Source organism: Callithrix jacchus, chromosome 2 (assembly GCF_049354715.1).
Source record: "Callithrix jacchus isolate 240 chromosome 2, calJac240_pri, whole genome shotgun sequence".
NCBI lineage: Eukaryota > Metazoa > Chordata > Mammalia > Primates > Cebidae > Callithrix > Callithrix jacchus.
In genome coordinates, this window is record NC_133503.1 from 95,613,023 (window position 1) to 95,638,729 (window position 25,707).

Genomic DNA, 25,707 nt, shown 5'->3' on the forward strand with positions numbered 1-25,707 from the left:
AGAGTCAGCCTGCTGGCTATGGAGGCACAATCTACTCAGCACGATGGGTGGGCAATGAATGGTCTATGAATGGCTGGAGAGAAATATTAAATTCCTTTCAATTAGTATGAGGCTCAGAGTCAGGCAGTAGAAACAACTCAGTGACACCAACGTGGCTCCCAAAATTAGGCCATAGATGGCTCACTCTGAATCCTGCTTGTGCATTTCACAGACTCTTGCCTGCATTCCTTCAGGGTCCATAGACTTCATTACATCACTTACAGGACCCAATTAAGAGCCATCTCCTGAATGCCATTTTTATCAAACTTACCGAGATGTGCCCTGTGCACTCTACCTTTTCATATTATCAGCTGACATTTCCATCCAAGTACTGGAAATGTCTCTTATGTTGTTCTGACACATCAAAGCAGATACAGCAGCCTTTCATTTCTAAACCTCTGGTCTCCGAGAACCTTTGAAAATGAACTCAACACTAGGCCGAGCACTCTCTGCTCCTCAACAAAAGAGACGCTTCCAATTCTCCTGAGACTCTATCTGAGTGGGCTTAGAAACTCACTCAGATTCCCATCATAACAAAGAAGGTCTGTCAAGCTTCCCAATTCTAGACCCAAACCTATTAAGATAACAGAGAATTGCGCTGACCTTGGGGATAAACATCACTTAAAGAACAATGTGGCTTGTTTATAATATAAAATTCCTTTTTCTAAAGGCTTATCCAAACTGTTCATGCTAGACATGGTATTTCCTGGTTCTTTGTAAGACTACAGAAAAATGAAAATACACACTATCATTAAATGATTTCTTCCAATTTTCCTAGACTCTTAGCGAGCTCTTACCAGGAATGTACATCCTTAACTTTGTTTATATAGCACAATGGAAACCACAAGGAACCAGACAATCTAGGCAAGCTTATTTGAGTAATTTGAAAAGTTCTCATAAAGAAAATGTTTTATGTATCATACATTGCCAAGATACTAAGCCACTCTCATAACATGTAAGATGGGGTACTAAATTTCAGCATATTTATCCTTACCTGCAAGTCTTTTCTTCACATTCAGATCCATTATTTTTTTTTACAAGAAATCAGCCTTGCATACCTCTTGCTGAAAAACAAAATAAAATACTTCCCATTCATTTTTTTTTGAAGCTAGGAATTTTTTAAATTCCTGTTTGAAGTTTTTATTCATTCTGACTAATTCCATTTTATGCCTATGCCTAATTTTAATAGCTGGATTTATTATTGTATATTTGGATCTATCATAATATTGTCAGAGAATATTTCTTTTTAGAAATATACTGAAGGCCAGGTGTGGTAGTTCATGCCTAATCCCAGCACTTTGGGAGGCTGAGGCAGGCAGATCACTTGAGGTCAGGAATTCAAGACCAGCCTGGCCAACATGGTGAAACCTCATCTTTACTAAAATACAAAAATTAGCTGGGTGTAGTGGCATGCACCTGTAATCTGAGCTACTCGGGAGGCTGAGGCAGAAGAATCACTTGAACCGAAGAGGCAGAGGTTGCAGTGGGCCAAGATCATGCCACTATACTCCAGCCAGCCTAAGGAACAGAGCCAAATCCCCTCTCAAAAAAAAAAATAAATAAATAAAAGGGAAAAATACTAAGAATTTTCATGATACCATGTGTATGTTCTTTACAAAAGTGGTCTCCAGAACTTTAAGTTCATGTCTAAAAAACACAAATGTTTAGTGTCCATTGAATCATCAGCAGAACTTAGAGAATGTCTTGTTATTTTGATTGTCCACCCTCTTCTCATGCTTTATTTTATGTAGGAACTTTGTCTTTGTAGCAATTTATTACTGACAATTTCCTAACACTTAAATCTGAAAGGGATAATATGGTAACACCCTGTACTAGGTGATCATTCATTGCAGCTTTTACCAGGACAGTCTTGGTTTTCACCTGCTGTCATGGAATAATTGCCAACAGTGCCCCTTTCACACCTGCAAGTTTTCCAGTTTGAATGATTCATTAAATAGTTACTATACTATATGCTATGACCCTCTTCTTCACAGCTCTCTGTAACTTATGGGTTAATGGGAGCAACTTAAATTTGTTGATATTATGCTCAGTATAATAGAAGTCAGAAAAATTACTTGTAAATGCTTGCTTTAAATAATACACATCTGTCTCTCCATGATAAGAAATACATAAGATAAATAGTTATTTGAGTATAATTTCCAAGATTATGGGTTTTTTTCTCTGCAAATAAGTTAGGAATAATTCTCAAGTTGACAAATGAGACTACAAAAACATACACACTTACTTTTTGCTTTGACTGCCAGCAAATAAAGTCTAACTTCTTGCAAATGTAATGCAACCTTATGAAGCAAAGAAATGTTTAGAAGCTGAGAACATCTATTATCCTCTCTGCCTCTTTCGGATACATTCTGTGCTCTTTGATCCATAAGTACTTTACCTGTTACTATCATCCATCTACATGTTCTTTTGGAAGTCGGTCAATATAAATTTTGTATTGTGTAACGTCCCCCAAATAACTAAAATTCTCATTAGCCTTGTCAGTTCTAATTGAGATAAATTAAAAGAGGTACTATAGGTACAATTTAGTGTTCCAAACATGATGAATTTCCATAACATCATTAAGAGGATGACACCAACTCTCAAGCTGAAATCATGTGTATTTGAATCATCCTAAACCCCTATTATACATTTTTCTCTTTCCTGTCTACATAAGAATCTGGGGAAACAAGGAACATTAATATACAAGAAGGCCTTGGACTGAGACTTCAAGTAGGACAACGTGAACTGATTCAAATAATGAAGGAAACACATTGAACATCCTTGCTCACAGCAGTCAACCAACTGTAAGCAGAGTCTAGAGTTTGCTCTAAGTCAGGAGGGAAAGCAAAGAAAAGGGAAATCCAGAATCTCAGGTGGAAAATACAAAAACAACTTAAGATTGAATTCTGAAAATAATTCTACAGACATGTACAAGGAGAGCTTCCAATTAAACCTGAAAGAAATAATATTAGCAAATCCAGAACCCCACCTGAAACACAATCTTTCCTCTGAAAAAAATAAAACTACTATGTCAATAATGGCTACCCTTTGGGGTGCTTGCTATTTGTCAGACATAGTTGCCAGCAATTTCCATGGATTAAATCATTTACTCTTGTTTCATTAAATCTAAGCTACTACTTAAGGTAGTGTGACAAATTCCATCGTGGAAGGGTGTATGTGAGCATGTTCTCAGCAAGTCCAGGCTACTAAAAAACATTAGGCAAGTTAACTATTCTTCATAGTTGATCGAATATTTGACAGGTAAGTTGAATCAAGTAGATACTTAATTTACTTTCAATCCTGATCCTTTCATTTAAAAAGTCTTTAGAAACTATTCAACAAGACACAGTGGGCCACATTTTCAGCACTTTGCTGAGCTTTGGGGACTTGCCAATAATGAAACAAGAGTTCAAAATCTAAATAATAAAATGTAATAGTGCCTTGTTGATACATTTTATCTAAATGAAACTGCGGAACATTTATGGGTAGACAGTGACCAAGAGTCATCTTCAAGTGGCAAATAAGGAGGAGCCAGAATGTGTAGAAAATACAGAAGAGTCAGGACAGACATCCCTTATTCATTTATCCCAGGTCACTCTTTCATTTTGAAGACAGAGTATCACTCTGTCTCCCAGGCTGGAATGCAGTGGTGTGATCTTGACTCACTGTAACCTCCACCTCCTGAGTTCAAGCAATTTGTCTACCTCAGCCTCCTGAGTAGCTGGGATCACAGACGTACATCATCATGCCTGGCTAATTTTTTGTGTGTATATATGTAACTAGAGACAGAGTTTCACCATGTTGGCCACACTGATGAACTCCCGACCTCAAGTGATCTACTCGCCTCAGCCTCCCAAAGTGTTGAGATTACAGGTGTGAGTGACCATGCCCAGCCTCAGGTCACTCTTTGATCCTACTCATCAGCAAGTGATATAATTTAACCATTTCCAGGTAAAAAATCAGAAAGTATATTACAACATCAGTGTTGTTTCCTTCTACCTTCTCAACTAAAAACATGCCAATAATCCATTAATTTAGATTTTAGAAATATTAAATTATGTTAATAAAGGCATTATTAACAAATGTAATAAGAATATTAACCAATATATATTAACTAATATTCCACATTAGTTAATAATGGAATAAGAATAATATTGTCTTATTCATTTGAATATTCATCGTGTATTCATTTGAAAGGTAAAAACCAACTAACTTTGGACATATCCTCGGGTTGTATCTATCACAAATACCTGTTTAGTTGGCCTTAAATAAAGGTACAGTAACTCTAACAGTATGATACCAATGTTAGATTTTTTTACTTTTATATAATGATAACATCCATTTAACTTGGTATACTTATTAATAATTTTATAGCTTTATGGGTTTTAGTGATTTAGTTATTGTACTCTTCAAACCATACAGTTCATAAACCAAAATACATCATGGTAATAGGCAGATCAGTATTCAGAGTCATGAAAAATGATCTTGGCATTATGTTTATTTTCTAAAATTTCAACAACACAGTGGTTTCTCTACCTAAAAGTGAAGATTGCTCTTGCTGCCTAGAGCAAGCACAAATAATTTTACCCAATAAGATACACAATCACCCCATATTATATTTATTAAGTATTTTTATGAGTATACATAAACAAAATGAATCCATAACCAGTATTTCTTGGCCCTTTTAGTATCATATATATTTATATCTACAAGAAGTACTTAAGTATTTACCAAGGCAATTTTATAGAGAAAATTACTCATATTCATGAAGATAGGAAATAAATTCAGGGACAATTCACCTAACAGATAAGTGGAAATCAGAGATCAAAGTCATGGTACTGTACTGAAGCTTGAAGACCACCCTGATTCTCCAAGAAAAACTTCTAACCTAGAAAATCTGTTTGTATGTCTAATATCCCCGAGGGTTTGAGGCCATATCAATATATCTGTCCTTCCATGTGAATTCACCGTGAGTTTTAGAAGTGATGCTGAGAACAAGTTGGGTGATAAGGTAGAGGCAGCATAGGAGAGCAGAAAAGAGTCCTCACTGGCTTAGCACATAAGACCTTTTCCTGACTATCCTCCAACTTGCTAAAGGCCCTTGGGTAAATTGTTCGGCCTTCCTCTCTTCAACTGTGAAAGGAAGAGCTTGAACTAGATAATCTAAGACAGCTCTATGTCTTTTTTGTTTTTTGGTTTTGTTTTTTTTTTTACAAAGAATACTTAAATTTGCCCCCAAAAATGCTTATATTTTTATATTGTTATTTCAGAGTCAGAAAAATTATTCTAGAACAGACAGGAAAGAATTTTATCCACTATATTTTAACCAAAAGGCAGCTATAGTGTGGCTGCCCTGAGCTGGGTCAGAAATTAGAAACTTTACTTTTGATATAGTTGCTATGTGAATTCAGGCAATTCATTTTCCCTCTTTGAAATTCAGCTTCTTTGTTAGTAACAAGAGTCTTGAAAAGATTAAGTGAAATAATATATGTAAAAGCATTTTGTCAAGTACAAAATGCTATGCGATCGCAGGGTGATTTGTTATGTACATGAAAAGATATCACATGCAGACCATTTCAAGTCTAACCACACACCCAAATACCTCTCTGCCTCTCTCATTCACATACAAAATACGACAGTGACAGCAGCATGGAGTTTCTGATTAAGAAAGGAAATATTCCTGCTTTTAGTATGGGATATTTGCTTTCATCAACTTTGACACCTTAATCTTCTTTTATTATTTTAAGGATTTTAATATTTTACCAGTACTTGCTTTTGTCTGATGAATTTGTTTGCAAATGGCTAAGCACTTTAATTGACAATTCTTTTGAAACAGCCAATGCGTTGTATACCTATTATTTCTTGGCTTTTATGCTGAGTAATTTGACAGCCATTAACATTTTTTGCTTTATCTTATGAAAGAGTTTCACCTGTATTGCTGTCATTAACTTACAGAATAATCCAGCAGTTCTAGAAGCTCCAAAAGAGAAGCACCATATTAAATGATAAGCAAACCCACTAAGAAAATGAATTTGTATTTGCGACTTTAGAGCCCCATAACCTGCATATTAGCTTCAATGAGTAAAGCTTCAGATACCACAGGTAATTGACACAAACACCAAGCTGGGAAGCTGTTACTGCCTCAGAAACTTCAGCATGGTAACACAGATGGACTATGATCTAAAGAAGTCCACACATCTTTCTCTCTCTTTCTCTCTCTCTCTCTCTCTCTCTCTCTCTCTTTACTGAGACAAAGTTCTGTTCTTGTTGCTCAGGCTGGAGTGCAATGGTGCAATCTCGGCTCACTGCAACCTCTGCTTCCCGGGTTCAAGCAATTCTCCTCCCTCAGCCTCCCTAGTAGTTGGGATTATAGGTGCCTGCCACCACACCTGGCTAATTTTTTATATTTTTAGTAGAGATGGGGTTTCACTATGTTGGCCAGGCTAGTCTTGAACTCCTGACCTCAGGTGATCCGCCCACCTTGTCCTTCCAAAGTGCTGGATTATAGGCATGAGCCACCGCATCCAGCCTCTTTTTTAAAATAAACAAGTAAAAAAATCTGTCCTTCCCTTAGGTCCAAAAATTCTACTCTTGCTACTCTCAGGAGTCTGTTTACTACCTGTTCCAACAGGAAAGCTGCAGTTACATTAACTTCCCCTTTTTATTTTTAGGAAGTTTCAAACTGTAGAGACTGCCCTAACCAGATATGAGTGAGGCTCATTTAACAGCTGCCTTTTAGTTCTGGAAGTGAGGAACCACATCATTCAGAAGCATTCTCACATACATTCATACATCAGTTAACCAATTGCTGAGATTAGGTTTGCCAGGTTTCTCTTAGAGTTAATATTTGCTGTAGTTGTCTTACAGTTACCTTGGGTGAATCCTTCCTTTTGGGATCCAGTACTTGTAATCCTCAGTGGTTTAAGACAGAGGGTTAAGAATGTGTTCATACCAATAAAGGACTCTGGATAAAAGATTGCTCATCTCCTGTTTATTCCTACCCAAAGTGAATCCTGCTTTGGTATTCTGTAACATAAGTATAGTAGTCTCCCCTTATCTTGGCGGAAATACATTCCAATACCCCTAGTGGATGCCTAAAACCACATACCAAACCATGTACATACCACATTTTTCCTATACATACCTATGATGACGTTTAATTTATAAATTAGGCACAGTAAGGGATTAACAACAATCACTAATAATGAAATAGAAGAATAACAATATGCCAGCAACTCTACTCTTGCACTTTGGGGCCATTATTAAGTTAAATAAATTGACCTGAATACAAGCCATGACAGTTAATCTGATAACAGAGCTACTAAGTGACTAATGGGCCAGTTGCATAGACAGTGGGGATACGCTGGACAAAGGGGTGGTTCAGGTACTGGGTGGGATGTGACCAGACACTGCGAGATTTCATCATGCTACTCAGGATTACATGAAATTTAAAACTTATGAATTGTCTACTTCTGGAAATTTTTATTTCATATTTTCAGACCACAGTCGGCCACCAGTAACTGAAATTACAGAAAGCAAAACTGAGAAAAGGGGTAGATGACCAAAACATATATGTGAGTTGCTATGTTACACAGGTTAGTTCAGATCAAATGTCATTGTAGGTTTTTATTCATCTTTTTCTTTCCTCTTAACTCTGAGAACTTAAAATGGCTTTCTTCTAAGTCACAATCCAAAAAGCTTAGATTTAGGGGGCTTTTTCTGTGCAGTATAAAATATACTATGAACCAATAATTTTGTATGAATACATATTATATGTTTATTTTTGTATTTTCTGACACCCCTACTGGAATATAGGTTCCAAAATGGTAGAGAATGTCTTTTGTTCACTGGTGTATTCCCTGTCTAATCAGTATTTGACACAAAGAAAATACTCAGTACTATTTGTTTAATAAACAACTGAATGAATGAGTCCTAAACAAGGCATGTTGAGCCTCATTTACTGCCAAAGGAATGGTGAATTTATTTTTTGTTCTATTAGATAATTTGTAATAGGGGAAGCAACACAAAGATGAACCACATTTTTAGAAAGTTAATAACCTACCCTCCAAATATTGCATTCTCCCCAAGGAATCCAATAGTAATATACTTTTCTACTACCTTCTCCATGTTCACAAAAATAGAGATTGATTTCCTTCCTTCCTTCCTTCCTTCCTTCCTTCCTTCCTTCCTTCCTTCCTTCCTTCCTTCCATCCTTCCTTCCTTCCTTCCTTCCATCCTTCCTTCCTTCCTGCTCTTTCTAACATCTACTCTGAAGTTCCTTTTTTTCCTTTTCCAACATGAATTTCCCTTCATTTCAAAATAAATGCATAGAACACTGGTCTTCTTAAGGACTAAGTAGAGAAATAGCTGAATAAATATAACCATTCTTTTAAAATATTCATATTTATTTATTTATTTGTTTGTTTATTATGTTTATTTTATTTTATCTTATATATATATTGCATTTTAGGTTCTGGGGTACATGTAAAGAACATGTAAGATTGTTGCATAGGTACATATATGACAATGTGGTTTGTTGCCTCCATCCTCATCACCTATATCTGGCATTTCTCCCCATGTTATCCCTCCCCAACTCCCTACCATCCACTGTCCCTCCCTTAGTCCCCCCTCAACAGACTTCAATGTGTGATGCTCCCCTCCCTGTGTCCTCATTGATCAGCACCTACCTGTGAGTGAGAACATGTGGTGTTTGATTTTCTGTTCTTCTGTCAGTTTTCTGAGAATGATGGTTTCCAGATTCATCCATGTCCCTACAAAGGACAGAAACTCATCATTTTTTATAGCTGCATAGTATTCCATGGTGTATATGTGCTACATTTTCCCTGTCCAGTCTATCATCGATGGGCATTTGGGTTGGTTACAAGTCTTTGCTATGGTAAACAGTGCTGCAATGAATATACATATTGCATGTGTCCTTATAATAGAATGATTTATAACCTCTGGATATATATCCAGTAATGGAATTGCTGGGTCAAATGGAATTTCTATTTCTAGGTCCTTGAGGAATCGCCACAGTGTCTTCCACAATGATTGAACTAATTTACACTCCCAAGAAAAGTGTAAAAGTGTTCCCATTTCTCCACATCCTCTCCAGCATCTGTTGTCTCCATATATTTTAATGATCACCATTCTAACTGGCGTGAGATAGTATCTCAATGTGGTTTTGATTTGCATTTCTCTAATGACCAGTAATGATGGGCTTTTTTCATATGTTTGTTGGCCTCATATGTGTCTTCTTTTCTAAAGTGTCTGATCATATCCTTCCCACACTTTTGAATGGGTTTGTTTGCTTTTTTCTTGTAAATCTGTTTTAGTTCTTTGTAGATTCTGGATATTAGCCCTTTGTCAGAAGGGTAGATTGCAAAAATTTTTTCCCATTCTGTTGGTTGCTGATTCACTCTAATGGCTGTTTATTTTGCTTTGCAGAAGCTTTGGAGTTTCATTAGGTCTAATTTGTCTATTTTGGCTTTTGTTGCCAATGCTTTTGGTGTTTTAGTCATGAAGTCCTTGCCTATGCCTATGTCCTGAATGGTTTTGCCTAGGTTTTCTTCTAAGATTTTTATATCGTTAGGTCTTATGTTTAAGTCTTTAATCCATCTGGAGTTAATTTTAGTGTAAGGTGTCAGGAAGGGGTCCAGTTTCTGCTTTCTACACATGTCTAGCCAGTTTTCCCAACACCATTTATTAAACAGAGAATCCTTTCCCCATTGCTTGTTTTCTCATGTTTGTCAACGATCTAATGTTTGTAGATGTGTGGCATTGCCTCTGAGGTCTCTGTTTTGTTCCATTGGTCTATATCTCTGTTTTGGTACCAGTACCATGCTGTTTTGATTGCTGTAGTCTTGTATTATAGTTTGAAGTCAGGTAGCATGATGCCTCCAGCTTTGTTCTTTTTTGCTTAGAACTGACTTGGCTATTGGGCTTTCTTCTGGTTCCATATGAAGTTTAAAGTGACTTTGGCCAGTTCTGTGAAGAAGGTCATTGGTAGCTTGATGGGGATAGCATTGAATCTATATGTCCATGTTCACAATATTGCTTCTTCCTTACCATGAGCATGGAATGTTTCTCCATCTGTTTGTGTCTTCTCTTATTTTGCTGATCAGTGCTTTGTAGCTCTCTTTGAAGAGGTCCTTTACATCCTTTGTTAGTTGTATTCCTAGGTATTTTATTCCCTTTGTAGCAATTGTTAATGGCAGTTTGTTCTTGATTTGGCTCTCTTTAAGTCTGTTATTGGTGTATAAAAATGCCTGTGACTTTTGCACATTGATTTTCTATAGTGAGACTTTGCTGAAGTTGCTTATCAGTTTATGGAGATTTGGTACTGAGACGATAGGGTCTTCTAAATATACAATCACATGGTCTGCAAATAGAGACAATTTGACTTCCTCCTTTCCTAATTGAATATCCTTTATTTCTTTTTCTTGCCTGATTGCTCTGGCTAGAACGTTCAATACTATATTGAATAAGAGTGGTGAGAGAGGGCATCCTTGTCTAGTGCTAGATTTCAAAGGGAATGCTTCCAGTTTTTGCTCATTCAGTATGATACTGTCTGTGGGTTTTCATAAATAGCTTTTATTATTTTGAGATATGTTCCATCAATACCTAGTTTATTGAGAGTTTTTAGCATAAAGGGCTGTTGAATATTGTTGAAAGCCTTCTCTGCATCTGTTGACATAATCACGTGATTTTGTATTTGGTTCTGTTTATGTGATGAATTACATTTACAGATTTGCATATGTTGAACCAGCCTTGCATCCCTGCGATGAAACCTATTTGATTGTGATGGATAAGCTTTTTGATATGCTGTTGCAGTTGGTTTGCCAGTATTTTATTGAAGATTTTTTCATCCTTGTTCATCATGGATATCGGCTTGAAGTTTTCTTTTCTTGTGAATCTCTGCCAAGTTTTGGTATCAGGATGATGTTAGTCTCATAAAATGATTTGGGAAGATTCCCTCTTTTTGGATTGCTTGGAATAGTTTCAGAAGGAGTGGTACCAGCTCTTCTTTGTATGTCTTGTATAATTAGGCTGTGAACCCATCTGGACCTGGGATTTTTTTGGTCGATAAGCTGTTAATTGCTGCCTCAACTTCAGCCCTTGTTATTAGTCTATTCGGGGTTTCGACTTCTTCCTAGTTTAGGCTTGGGAGGGTGTAAGTGTCCAGGAATTATCCATTTCTTCCAGCTTTACTGGTTTATGTGCTTAGAGTTGTTTGTAGTAATGTCTGATGGTGGTTTGTATTTTGTGGAATCTGTAGTGATACCCCCTTTATCGTTTTTTATTGTATCTATTTGATTCTTCTCTCTTTTCTTTTTTATTAATCTGTCTAGTGGTCTATTTTGTTGATCTTTTCAAAAATCCAGCTCTGGATTTATTGATTTTTTTAAGGGTCTTTTGTGTGTTTGTGTCTCCATCTCCTTCAGTTCTGCTATGATCTTAGTTATTTGTTGTCTTCTGCTAGCTTCTGAGCTTTTTGATCTTGCTCTTTTAGTTCTTTCAATTTTAATGATAGGGTGTCAATTTTAGATCTTTCCTTGCTTCTCATCTGGGCATTTATTGCTATAAATTTTCCTCTAAACACTGCTTTAAATGTGTCCCAGAGATTCTGGTACGTTGTATCTTCATTCTCGTTGGTTTTGAGAACATCTTTATTTCTGCCTTCATTTCATTGTTTATCCAGTCAACATTCAAGAGCCAGTTGTTCAGTTTCCATGAAGTTGTGTGGTTCTGAGTTAGTTTCTGAATTCTGAGTTCTAAGTTGATTGCTCTGTGGTCTGAGAGACTGTTATGATTTCTGTTCTTTTGCATTTGCTGAGGAATGATTTACTTCCAATTATGTGGTCAATTTTAGAGTAGATGTAATGTGGTGCTGAGAAAAACGTATATTCTGTGGATCTGGAGTGGAAAGTTCTGTAAATGTCTATTAGGTTTGCTTGGTCCAGGTCTGAGTTCAAGTCCTGGATATCCCTGTTAATTTTCTGTCTCATTGATCTGTCTAATATTGACAGTGAAGTGTTAAAGACTCCCACTATTATTGTGTGGGAGTCTAAGTCTCTTTGTAGGTGATTAAGAACTTGCTTTATGTATTTGGGTGCTCCTGTGTTTGGCACATATATATTTAGGATCGTTAGCTCTTTTTGTTGCATTGATCCTTTTATCATAATGTAATGTCCTTCTTTGTCTCTTTTGATCTTTGTTGGTTTAAAGTCTATTTTTTTTTTTCGGAGACTAGGATTACATCTCCTGCTTTTTTTTTTTTTTTTTTTTTTTTTTTTTTTTTTTTTTTTTTTGCTCTCCCGTTGCTTGGTAGATCTTCCTCCATCCATTTATTTTGAGCCTATGTGTATCCTTGCATGTGAGATGGGTTTCCTGGATACAACACACGGAAGGGTCTTCATTTTTTATCCCAATTTGCCAATCTGTGTCTTTTGATTGGGGCATTTAGCCCATTTACATTTAAGGTAAATATTTTTATGTATGAATTTGATCCTGCCATCACTGGTGGTGATGAAATTTCTGAGCAATTGCTTGTTCATAAAGTATTTTATTTCTCCTTTGTTTATGAAACTTAGTTTGGCTGGATATAAATTCTAGGTTGAAAGTTCTTTTCTTTAAGGATGTTGAATATTGGCCTCCACTTTTGTGGAGGTTTCTGCAGAGAGATCCGCTGTGAGTCTGATGGGCTTCCCTTTGTGGGTAACCCAACCTTTCTTTCTGGCTGCCCTTAGCATTTTTTCCTTCATTTCAACCCTGGTAAATCTGACGATTATGTGCCTTGGGGTTGCTCTTCTAGAGGAATGTTTTTGTGGTGTTCTCTGTATTTCCTAACCATTCTTTTGGTAAACATTCAGGTTGTGTATCAACTGATGTCACTATAAACAATGCTTATATTAATATCCTTGTAAATAAATACTTATAGAGAACTGGATTTATGGCTGATAAATATATTATCAACCCAGGATGTCTGAGTCAAAACTAATCAAACTCATTGTCTATTATATGAGCTGCAAGTATTTTTATGAGGTTTATTATTTTTACCTCTTATTTTGTTTATGCTATTGTTGAAGATAATTCTCTATGAGTCTTGGCTTTTATATGTCTACTGAGTGGAGGCACTGCCTCCCTTTGCTCTGCACTATCTTTACAAGGATGTTTGTATAGAGAGCAGCCATGGAAAGTAGAGATCGTACCTCCCTCTAAATAATTATAATAATCAGGCATGCTTATTGTCCATCATAAAAATTTCAGAGTTCCTAAGCTCAGGACATCTCTTCTGTAACCCACTGTGTTTGCAGGTATTACCTGACACTCTCCATTTCACCATGTGGGGATTGGGGCTCAAAAAACAGGCACAAGAACATGCTGATCCATGAAATTGTGGAAGACCTTTTAGCCTGAAAAATGAATAAAACCTCCACACTTCATGGTTCTAGACAGCTGTGCATGCTTTATAAGATTAATAATCCAATGTACATCTTGAAGTCTTCAGGGATCGTTATAATTTTGGTGGTCCTTCACACTCCATACATACACACACACACACACACACACACACACACACACACACACATATATTCTGGTAAATTTTATTCTATATTTTTATTTTTTACACTTAATTATTCAACATAGATTAGATTTTTGCCTATTGGGAAAGACAAGGTTCTTAGATTTTTCCCTTCCACATGACAGCAATCTTTATTAAATAAATTGCCCTCTACCCAGTGAATTAAAAGTTTATCCCTACCATGTACTAATTTACCATATGTGTTGATATTTTACTCTATTTTGGTATATATTAGGTTTCACCAGTCCATTTATTCAGGTTTTCCTGAAAACAGAATGATGCTTTGATTATAGCAACTTGGTATACATTGTAATTTTTGTTAAGGCATAACAATCTCACTATTTTATTCAAAATGTTTTGGCTATTCTCCAAAATTTATCCTACTATATACATTATTTAAAATAAATTTTACCTATTCCAAATCCATTGAAATCCTGAGCAGAACTGCATTAAATTTTACATAATGTTCTCAGACTTAATGCTATTTTTGTGACATTAGAGATTTTTATCTAAATATTTACTGTTTGGGTCTTATTTAAGTATGTTTATTAAATTTCATAATTTCCTTTTATAATCAAGTACTTATATCTAGGTGGTTTTTTATTTGTTTTTCTTTGGCTCAGGATACATATAGACACATATACAAATATTTTTACTCAAAATAATCTTTACTAACTAGATATTGCTAGTTAGCACAAAAGCTATTAATTTTTATATATTTTTAATTCAGTAATCTTACCAATTCCCTTAATCTGCCTGAGAGTTCTTAAAAAATCCTCTTGTATAATTCCCTCATTTCTGTTATTTTTTAAAATTTCTATGCACATATTTATAATGATTTTTCAAAGATCTATAAAAATATTTTTGCCTAATTATGTTAACTAAAATCTTCAAAACACTACTGAGTAATAGTGGTGATAAGCAGCTATCTCTGTACTATTTATTCTATTATTGAAAATAATTTGAGGCTGAGCACAGTGACTCACGCCTGTAATCCCAGCACTTTGGGAGGATGAGGCAGTGGATTGCTTGAAGTAAGGAGTTCAAGACCAGCTTGAGCAACATGGTGAAACCCTGTCTCTACCAAAAATGCAAAAATTATATGGGCATGGTGGCATGCACCTGTAATCCCAGCTACTCAGGAGGCTAAAGCACAAGAATTGTTTGCACCTGGGAAGTGGAGATTGAAGTTACCTGAGATAATACCACTGCACTCCAGCCTAGGTAACAGAGTGAGACTCTGTCTCAAGAAAAAAATAAAACAGAAAAATTTAATTTGAGTTTTCTTTTTTAAATATAATATTAACAGTAGATTTTTATATAAGTATTTCTATCATTGTAATTTCCATATATTCTTATTTTATAAGCTTTCATGAGAAATTAATAAATTTTATCAATGCTTATCTGACATCTCACAGTATAATTAAATAATAATTTAAAATGTTTTGGTATAATACATTTTGCATGTGATTTACTAGTGTTAAACCATGGCTGAATAAGTATCCCCTAATCACAAGTTCTTATCATTTTAAAACATTCATTAACCAACATTTTATTTAATTTTCATATCTACATTCATAAGTAAAAATGATCCCTAGTTTTCTTGAGGGTACTGTAGACAGTTGTGTGTTAAACTTATGCTGGTTTCTTAAAATGAACTGAGAAGGATTCATTCTATTCCTTGGATTATTTCAATAATGTATGAATTATCATTTTTAATGCTTGGAATGCAGCTATAAAATAATCTCATCTAATACTTCAAAATTTTTAGATTCAAATTGCCTTTATAATATATATTTTGCTTATTTGTCATTTGGTGTTTACAGCTGATAGTTTAAAGGCTTTAACACCTATGACATTAAATGAAGATCTCAGAAAGCTTCCTCAAGAAAAATGGTAAAGTAAAAGAAGGAAGTGCTGAGTGTAAGAGGGAAACCACCATTAGAAAGTTACTTCATTAACTCATACTGCAAAGAACCACCTTTCAAACATGGATGTGAGTAACCAGTGGAAGCAACAGGACAAAAAACTAAAGAATGCATGCTCGTGGTTAGGAAGAATCAATATCATGAAAATGGCCATACTGCCCAAAGTAATTTACAGATTCAATGCTATCCCCATCAATCTACCTATGACTCTCTTCACAGAACTGGAAAAAAACACCGTAAACTTTATATGGAAAAAAAAGAGAGCCCACATAGCCAAGACAATCCTAAGCAAAAAGAACAAAGCTGGAGGCATCATGCTACCTGACTTCAAACTATACTATAAGGCTACAGTAATCAAAACAGCATGGTACTGGTACCAAAAGAGAGATATAGGCCAATGGAACAGAACAGAGGCCTCAGAGGCAACATCACACATCTACAACAATTTGATCTTTGACAAACCTGACAAAAACAAGGAATGAGGAAAGGATTCCCTGTTTAATAAATTGTGTTGGGAAAACTGGCTAGACATGTGTAGAAAGCAGAAACTGGACCCCTTCCTGATACCTTACAGTAAAATTACCTCCAGATGGATTAAAGACTTAAACATAAGACTTAACAACATAAAAACCTTAGAAGAAAACCTAGGCAAAACCATTCAGGACATAGGCATAGGCAAGGACTTCATGACTAAAACACCAAAAGCATTGGCAGCAAAAGCCAAAATAGACAAATGGGATCTAATTAAACTCTAGAGCTTCTGCACAGCAAAATAAACAATCATTAGAGTGAACTGGCAACCAACAGAATGGGAAAAAATTTTTGCAATCTACCCATCTGACAAAGGGCTGATATCCAGAATCTACAAAGAACTAAAACAGATTTACAAGAAAAAAAAATCCATTCAAAATTATGGGAAGGATATGAACAGACACTTTAGAAAAGAAGACATATATGAGGTCAACAAACATATGAAAAAATGCCCATCATCACTGGTCATTAGAGAAATGCAAATCAAAACCACATTGAGATACCATCTCATGCCAGTTAGAATGATGATCATTAAAATATATGGAGACAACAGATGCTGGAGAGAATGTGGAGAAATAGGAACACTTTAAACTGTTGTTGAGAGTGTAAATTAGTTCAACCAATGTGGAAGACAGTGGGGCAATTCCTCAAGGATCTAGAAATAGAAATTCTATTTGACCCAGCAATCCCATTACTGGCTATATATGCAAAGGATTATAAATCATTCTATTATAAAGACACATGCACACATATGTTCACTGCGGTATTGTTTACAACAGCAAAGGCCTTGAACCAACCCAAATGCCCATCTATGATGGACTGGACAGAGAAAACATGGCACATATACACCATGGAATACTATGCAGCCATAAAAAACAATGAATTTATGTCCTTTGTAGAGACATGGATGAATCTGGAAACCATCATTCTCAGCAAACTGACACAAGAACAGAAAATCAAACACCACATGTTCTCACTCATAGGTGGGTGCTGATAAATGAGAACACATGGACATAGGGAGCGGAGCATCACACACTGAGGTCTGTTGGGAGGGACTAGGGGAGGGACAGTGGGTGGTAGGGAGTTTGGGAGGGATAACATGGGAGAAATTTCAGATATAGGTGATGGGGGGATGGAGGCAGCAAACCACATTGCCATATATGTACCTATGAAACAGGCCTGCATATTCTGCACATGTACCCTAGAACCTAACATATATATGTTATATATATATTGTATTTGTAACATATATATACATATATATGTTTTATATATATATTATTATATATAAATGTGTTGTATATATTGTATGTTTTATATATATGTATATATGTTATATATATTGCATGTGTAACATATATACATATATATGACATATACATGTAACATATATATGTTATAGAGGACATATGTTATATATGTATGTGTTTTATATGTATGTTTAACAATTTGGATTCTTTAGTTTCATATATATATATACCCAAATTGTTGAACATATATATTCTTTGGTTAGATATATAAAGAATCCAAATTGTTGAACATATATATATACATGAACATATATATGTTATATATCTATATATAGTTATATAACTATAGAATCCAAATTATTGAACACAAAAGAACTAGAAAGGACTTTTATTTGCTCTCTTCCCAAGTGTTCCTCCAACTGAGAAAGATAGAAAGAATCAAAATCATCCTATCCCATTTTCTTTGCCCCTAAATCTGCTTTCCCCAGTTAGGCTTCATTTTAAAACAAGGTTAGGAAATAAAATAGTACTTTCCTTTGCAGAAGCAATATATTTTTTAAGTATCTCATGCCAGTATTTAGCTCCTAAATATATTTCTCTACATTTTTCAATAAGCATCTCCTCTTTGGCCTCTCTATTCTTCATACCAGTTAACTTTTCCTCTTTTTCTTCTCATAGTCATTGGTGGCTTTTTTATCAGGCAGCTGAAATGTATCCCCTGATGTCAGTTATTTCCTACATCACTGGGTTTATAATTTTATCTTTGCTTCTCTAGCTGACTGTTTTCCCAATTCTCCATTAAGCTACACACCCACAGCAGGCATGGGCTTCTTTCCGTTATGCACTTACGGTTACCTTGAGTCACCAGAATTACCCTCTAAAGAGCACACGAACTCTTCCCAAAATGATTTAATTGCTTCTGATGCAATCTTCGAGCCTCTTCCTATCCTCATCAACATAAAAACTAAATCTGTTGTTGTTTCAGAAAGTAAACCACATTGAGCATGCTGTACCACCAGGAGATGAGATGCAGAACGGTAACTAGATGATAAAGACATTATCATCCAGCTCAAAAATACAATTAAATCACATCAAAGACTATCAGGGACACTGTACTCTGTTCTTCTTCATCTCAGCACACCAATAAAAAGGTCCATGTTTCATGAGAAAAGGGCCTTTGCATTTTGATCTGCGTTAAAAATGATAGACTACTCAGGCTGATAGGACATAGGTTAGTGGAATTACATTATAAATTAACATAAATCACCATGCCAACTCTCTATGGTAGAATTTAAGAAGTTGTTTCTTAGAAAATTAAATTTCAAGACAGTAGAGAACAATAATCCACTTTGTTTTTTGAGACAGAGTCTCGCTCTGTTCCAGGCTGGAGTGCAGTGGCACGATCTTGGCTCACCACAGCATGACTTCACCTCTTGGGTTCAAGCAATTATCCTGCCTCAGCCTCCTAAGTAGCTGGGATTACAGGAATACTCCACCATGCCCAGCTAACTTTTTGTATTTCAGTAGACATGGTGTTTCACCATTGCCCAGGCTGGTCTCGAACTGCTGAGCTCAGACAATCTGCCCACCTCAGCCTCCCAAAGTGCTAGGATTACAGGTGTGAGCCACTGCACCTAGCAAAAATCAAATTTTTATAATTTGTCCTTTAAGTCTAAAAGAAAGAGAATTAGAAGTCTTCATGGAAACAGTGTTATATTTTCCAAAAAACAAGCAAAAAGACCACAATAGAAATCTTTTGAAAAGAATTACTTACAAGAGAATAGCAAAGTATTTCTCATGACATCTCTGCTATGTAACTATATCTCACCTTTACTCTAATCACTCTGCCCTTCTACATTTGAATTATGTTTTTGCACTTGGTACATGTGGTAGAGAGACTTACTGAGTCCAGATATTCAATGTGTTCCCCCACATGACTAAGCTTCCTTTGCAGTAAAATTAAGGCCACACGACTTGGTTTGATGAAGGGGCTGCAAGTCCAAGTGTCACTGCTGAGCTAAGTGAGTTAGAAGCTGGCATGCTTCCTCCAACCATCTCTTCCTATGCTGCTACAACCAAAAAGGCCATGGGGCAAGAGCTCAGCATCACAAGATTCAGTTCCCTGAGTCACTTCATGGAGGAAAGCCTCTGCCAGCCTACAGCAGGCTATATATGAGTTAGAAACAAATTTCTCTTGACTAAGTTACTGAGATTTGGGGCTTTAATCAGTTGCAGCTAGCCTTAATTACCCTAAATAATACAATGCATAATCATAAAACATTAGGGCAGTAAGAATCCCGAGAGATCACCTGTTCCTGTGTGTTTCAAACTTTAGACTGTGTTTTTCAAAGGAAGATTTTCATCAGGTGAAATAAAAAATATATTTAGAGATAAAAGTGAAGCTGCTTTCTTAGTCATGGTGGAGGATCTCTTAGAGCCCCAGCCTTATCTCTCTCCTACCTTATCTCCACCTTCAGGTGCCAAATAATCTCCAGTATCCACAAGAGCAAAGCCACTTGTAGGACATGGCTTGAAACATACTAACCTAGGTCAACTCCCTCAGTTTGGGGAAGTTCTAGGGGCTAACATGTCTGGTCTAGGTTCTTTATCACACATAGAAAGCAAAACCAGGGTAATTTTTTTCCTTGGTGGGGGGGAAGCGGGGAGAGAGAGAGAGAGTGACAGAGGTGGGGGAGGCGGAGAGAGAGAGAGAGAGAGAGAGAGAGAGAGAGAGAGAGAGTGTGTGTGTGTGTGTGTGTGTGTGTGAAGTTTGACAACCCATATCAGGAGACAGAACTTTGAATTTACCAGATGGTGAAGTTTTTGAGAGAAAGTGTTGCAACAATGGCTTGTCATACTGAAAATCAGTTTGGCATTATATTCAAGAGCTGAACAAACATATAGTTACTATGATTTCAAAATTCCATTCTTAGAAATACATCCTCAAGAGAATCCCTTGCACATGTATAGCAAGACTCATGTTCAAGACTATTTTCAGCAGCATTGTTCACCACAAGAAGAACCTATTGTGAACAGTGCTTTTCCTTGGGAGACTTGATGACTATGATCTGGTATATTTTATAGAGTTAAATTGAATAAACTAGTGACATGCAAAATGTGATTAATCTTAGCAAAGCACTATGAACAATTAAATCCCAAAAGATTACATATGGCATAATATCCTTTTTCATAAACACCAAATAAAGCAAGTATGTGTATGTATGTGTGTGTACATATACACAGGTAATGTACATAATACTTACATAAGCAATTAAAAAATATTTCACATATTTTTAAAATATACAGGCAATGAGTATATATTTCACAATAGAAAGAAAAACATGTTAATGATACACAGACAAACTGGGATGGTATTAGCCTGGATGAAGGGAGGCAGCAAAATCAGATGAAGGGCATACATATGGCCTAATGTCATATGTGTTATTATTTCCAGGATCTCAGCTTTTACTTTAGATTCTGGATTCATGAGAACTCATTAGTTTTAGTAGATATATGTGGACCACCAGTGAGAATGTGATCTGAACCTAGAATTGTAACTGAATTCTCATTGTAGTTAACTTCTAAGCCTGAGGTATAAAGAAAAAAACAATATTTAAAAACCCAAACCAATTTTAGAACAAATAAATGAAGAGAAAATTTCTTTCCCTTCTATAAGTACATCAATTACATACTTGGCTATGTTTGGTTTGGATACTGAAGAGAAATCTAGTGAATATCTGATATCATTGGTAGCCTTTGGAAAGATAAATAACTATTCTAGGAGAACTAAGACTGCAAAGGGTAAATGATGCCCAATTTAAGAATGACAGTGGACTACTACAACTCAAAGAGGAGAAAAGTATATATGACACACTCAGTTATGGCTGTTACAATATGCATATACAATATATATACTCACTCACTCCTCACTCAAGGAGGAGGATAAAATAGAACCAGAACGGTTTAAAGTAGGCAGCCTTCAAATGCTTCTCACTGATCACTGCATATCCTTAATACTAGCATAGCACACTTTCACTGACTAGTTCTCCCCCCAACCAGCTGCGTAATCTTCAGCAAATCATCCAGTCAGTTTTCATACTCAGTTTCCTCATCAGTTGTGAGCATTAGGAAACAAATCAAAGTATTAGTACAGAGTTTGAAACTTGTTTTTTTTTAAAAAATGCTGAATAAATTTTAATCTCAAAGTAGATAGTAAGGAAAAGATTTTTGTGATGTATCTTTAGTGATGCTCTAAGCAAGCTACATTGTGGTACTAGAGATTTAATCCATTTAAAAATGAGTAGTTTAGCCTTACTCCTATCCCTTTTCCTAAATCTGTTCATCCAGAAACATAGCAAAAGCAAACATATACACATTGGTAATCTACATGTATAGTTTCTAAAGTAAGACCAATATATAGTTCTAAACTATATGAGTACGTTTCCAATATATAAACTATACAACAGGCTTTCTATTTATGAATCAATGTTCATTTAAGGAATATCTGAGTTTTCAGATTAATTATTTTGTTTTATTTGACACTGTTATAATCAAGGTGATGAATTTCATCATTCTTAATGCTAAAGTTCCATTAAAACATTTACTAAAATTAGGGAATTTTAAACCATGGAAATTTAATTGCATCAATTGTCCTTTCTCACCCTCAAATGTTTTACAATGAAAGTAAATAATGGATGCAATAATGAAGCAAAGGACAAGTTGGATTTGCATATTTTATAAACATGATCAGGAGAGTGACTGTGCTTCTTTGCTTCAAATGGTAGTTAGGTTAATCATGTGTTTATGAAAGAGAAAGCACAATTTCCTCAGGCCACAGAGGGCTCAGAGAGGTGACTTTGAAATGACCTCCCAGGTGTCTTCCTTTGCTCTCATGTGGGAGAAGATGAGAAAACAAAGCTCTAAAAAGAATATTCATGTTCACAGAGAAGATAACTGTGAAACTGTAAAAGCAGTTTTCCTATAGCCCCCAAAATGGGACATAAATATGTTTAATTTACTGAGTGCTACAGAGATAGATACAGAAAATCCTCTCTGAACTCTAACTCATAAAACGTACTGAACTTGCTTGACCAAATGTAGGGTATCTTCAAAAGGAGTGAAAGAAGCCATTCCCTTTGATCAGCTTTTGCTCCCTAAGTCAGTTCCAGGGAGGCCCACCACTCACTAGGTTGGCAGCCACCCTGCTCTGCTCCCTTAATGTTTCCCCTAAAGTAAGCAGAATACTGTCTCTAGCCACTGTGCCTCACTCCCCTCTCCTCCATTCCTTACCTTCCGTTTACACACATAACCTGAAAATGTAGAACCTCAACAACTGTGAAGGAAGTAGAACAGTATATTTTTTGAACAATGTTCTTGCAAACAATGTCTTATTGGGTGAAGGATCTATAAATAAATGAATGCCCCCAATTTATTTGAAATATGTTTTATTTGATATACTGCATTCCTTCCATATAGCAGGGCTAACAAGGCCCTTGAGAACAAAGAAAAATGGCACATGAGTAAAGAAGAATATACTACATGAAATCCTAACAGAATCTTAAAATTAAGAGGAAATTGCATGTCTGCCTCAGTCCAATCTGTATATGAGAAGAAAAATTTACCATTGCACATGTGGACAAAGAGCAAGACCAAGGTCGGTCTTCTCTGTTTATTGGAAAAGCTGATCTTAAATTGTTTGAGGATGAGAGAGAAAAAAATACATGTGACTTATGAAAAATACTGTCAAATAAGGTTAAGATTCAAAATATAAATGATATGTCTGAAAATAATCTAGAATAAGATTAAGAAGAAAACCTCCAGAAACAGAAGTTTGATATCCTCAATAAAGTTCAAACAACATGGTTGCTATGAAATAAAAGGAGACTGTTATAAATAACTAAATGAGGGGAAAAATCAAATGAATAATATAAGAATACATTGCTTAAAAAAAAAAAGCTAGAACCAAGTTAAAATTCATGTGGTAGGCTATAGCAAGAAGTGTTGATTCTAAGGAACAGTAAATGAGTGAAGCTCACATAAAAGAAAAGCTCAAATGTCATCTCAGAACTCAAAATAATGGAACAAAACTAAAATAAATATAAGAGAAGATGAGTGATATAGAGGATGGGGAACAGAGAAGAAAAATGGAAACAAGTAGTTTTCTTAATGATTAGACAAATTAGAGCAAAAGCAATCAAAGATAAAGCACACTCGATGTTTTCGGAGCAAATTGTAAAGTTTCATTGTGTCTCACTGTGGTTAATCTTAATTGATAAAAATACTCCCGTTGGTAATTTCTGAATCATAACAATGGAGAAAATTCTAATATTTTTTGCACTATAAGAGTAAAAGGGCAAAACAATTCTGTATATATCTTTTCAGGAAAAAGAAAGTGGTTTCCCACAAAAGACCAAAACTAAGCTGGCTTCAGATTTTTTTCATCATATGATAAAACAGAGTCAAGGGAGAAATATGTAAATGATCAGGAGAGAGTGTTATGGTTCTATTAAAAAAATAAAAAACATGAAAGCCATTTTTGTGAATCAAGGCAAAGTACATCCTTAGATGTATATGAGTGATCAAAATATATGTTATTTGTATGCTAATATACATGAAGAAGTATCCAATTGACCAAGATATATAAAATATAATCAAAGATGCAAAGTTGCCTACAACTTTAAAAAAAGGACAATGATAGACTAGATAAAGAAATTGTGGCACATATACACCATGGAATACTATGAAGCCATAAAAAGAATGAGTTCATGTCCTTTGCAGGGACATAGATAAAGATGGAAATCATCATTCTCAGCAAATTGACACCAGAACAGAAAACCAAACATTGTATGTTCTCACTCATAAATGAGTGTTGAGAACATGCAATGAGACACATGGGCATAGGGAGGGGAACATCATACTCTGGGGCCTGTTGAGGGATAGGGGACTAGGGGAGGGATTGCAGGGGGTGGGGGGGTTAGGTAGGATAGCATTAGGAGAAATACCTAGTATAGATCACAGGGTGATGGATGCAGCAAACCACTATGACATGTATATCTATGTAACAAATCTGTACATTCTACACATGTACCCCATGTGTACCTAAAGTATACTAATAATAAAAAGAATTAAAAAGGGAATGTTGTAAGCAGTAAAACAAGTTTTAAAAGCCAAGAGACTAAATTTTTTTGTATCTGTTAAAAAAAATGGAACAATATAAAAAATTTACCTCTGAAAATCAGTAATAAGCTTTTTTTTCTTTCAAAACTACCCTCCTGCTTCTATGATTGGCACTACCAATCAATCATGGACCTCTTTACTGCTGAGCTCTTAGGAAAACCCAGAATTCTTCTGAGTATAGTGTTCCATGCCATCATTATCAATGAATTGGAATTGGACTTTGAGATAAAACTTTTTGACACCACAAAGTTAAAAAACAAGACTTTTTAAGCTAGAGAATACAATTCATTGGGTATTCTTTATTTAAAAGTTTAACAAGCTGGGTGCAGCTGCTCATGCCTGTAATCCCAGCACTTTGGGAGGCCGAGGCTGGTGGATCACGAGGTCAAGAGATTGAGACCATCCTGGCCAACCTGGTAAAACCCTGTATCTACTAAAAATACAAAAAATATTAGCTGTGCATGGTGGTGGGTGCCTGTAGGCTCTGCTACTCAGGAAGCTGAGGCAGGAGAATCATTTGAACCCAGGAAGTGGAGGTTGCAGTAAGCTGATATCAGGGCCACTGCATTCCAGCCTGGCAACAGAGTGAGACTTCATCTCAAAAAAATAAATAAATAAAAAAGTTTAACAAATAAGATCATCAAAAGATGATAATAGGAAAGATTTAGAAAATCTTTCTGTTAAGCCTGATATATTGTGAACTATTCATTATTGTGAATGCAGGTATATGTTCTCATACATACATAAAAAGATCTGCTTGTAAAGAGGAAGTTATAAGGTTGGAGTACATGTGGACAGACTGGAAGGCAATGTGTAAATCGGAAAATATTACTGATGGTTACCAATGACTATCTAGTTTTTACTTTTTAATGTTATTTTTATAATTTAGAAAGGTAGAGAAGAAAGTACTATATGATTTAAGATAGACCACTAATTTTTACACATTTTATAACACTAATTTAGAATTAAATTTAATGTAATAAATTGTGGAGTCAGTAGGACTCATGACCTGTTATGTTCCTATTTCTAATTCAGACGAGACCATTAGTCCTCTATTCAATGAAGCCTCTTGCCTGAATAATTTACTCCTATGTGCCACATTCTATTTTAACTTGAAACAATAAAAGTGAAGCCAAGTCACAGATTCTCAGGCCCAAAGAGTAGGAATAGGAACACTGAGATTCCCATAATTTTTACA

At 35.6% G+C, this 25,707-nt stretch overlaps 1 protein-coding gene across 15 annotated transcripts in view; it reads right to left on the bottom strand.

Moving 5' to 3' along the window:
- KCNN2 (potassium calcium-activated channel subfamily N member 2) overlaps window positions 1-25,707 on the bottom strand; it is a 459,477-nt gene that overhangs the window by 234,725 nt on the left and 199,045 nt on the right. For 5 of the 15 annotated variants that reach the window (XM_054252040.2, XM_054252043.2, XM_054252039.2 and 2 more), the window contains 2 exons: window positions 8,727-8,810; window positions 1,034-1,103 (listed from right to left, as the gene is read on the bottom strand). The exons of 6 other annotated variants lie outside the window; for them this stretch is intronic. The gene's annotated coding sequence lies outside the window, so the exon portion shown is untranslated. The remainder of the gene's footprint in view (window positions 1-1,033; window positions 1,104-8,726; window positions 8,811-25,707) is intronic. 4 more of the 15 variants (XM_078365846.1, XM_054252037.2, XM_054252042.2 and 1 more) reach the window with 2 other exon arrangements.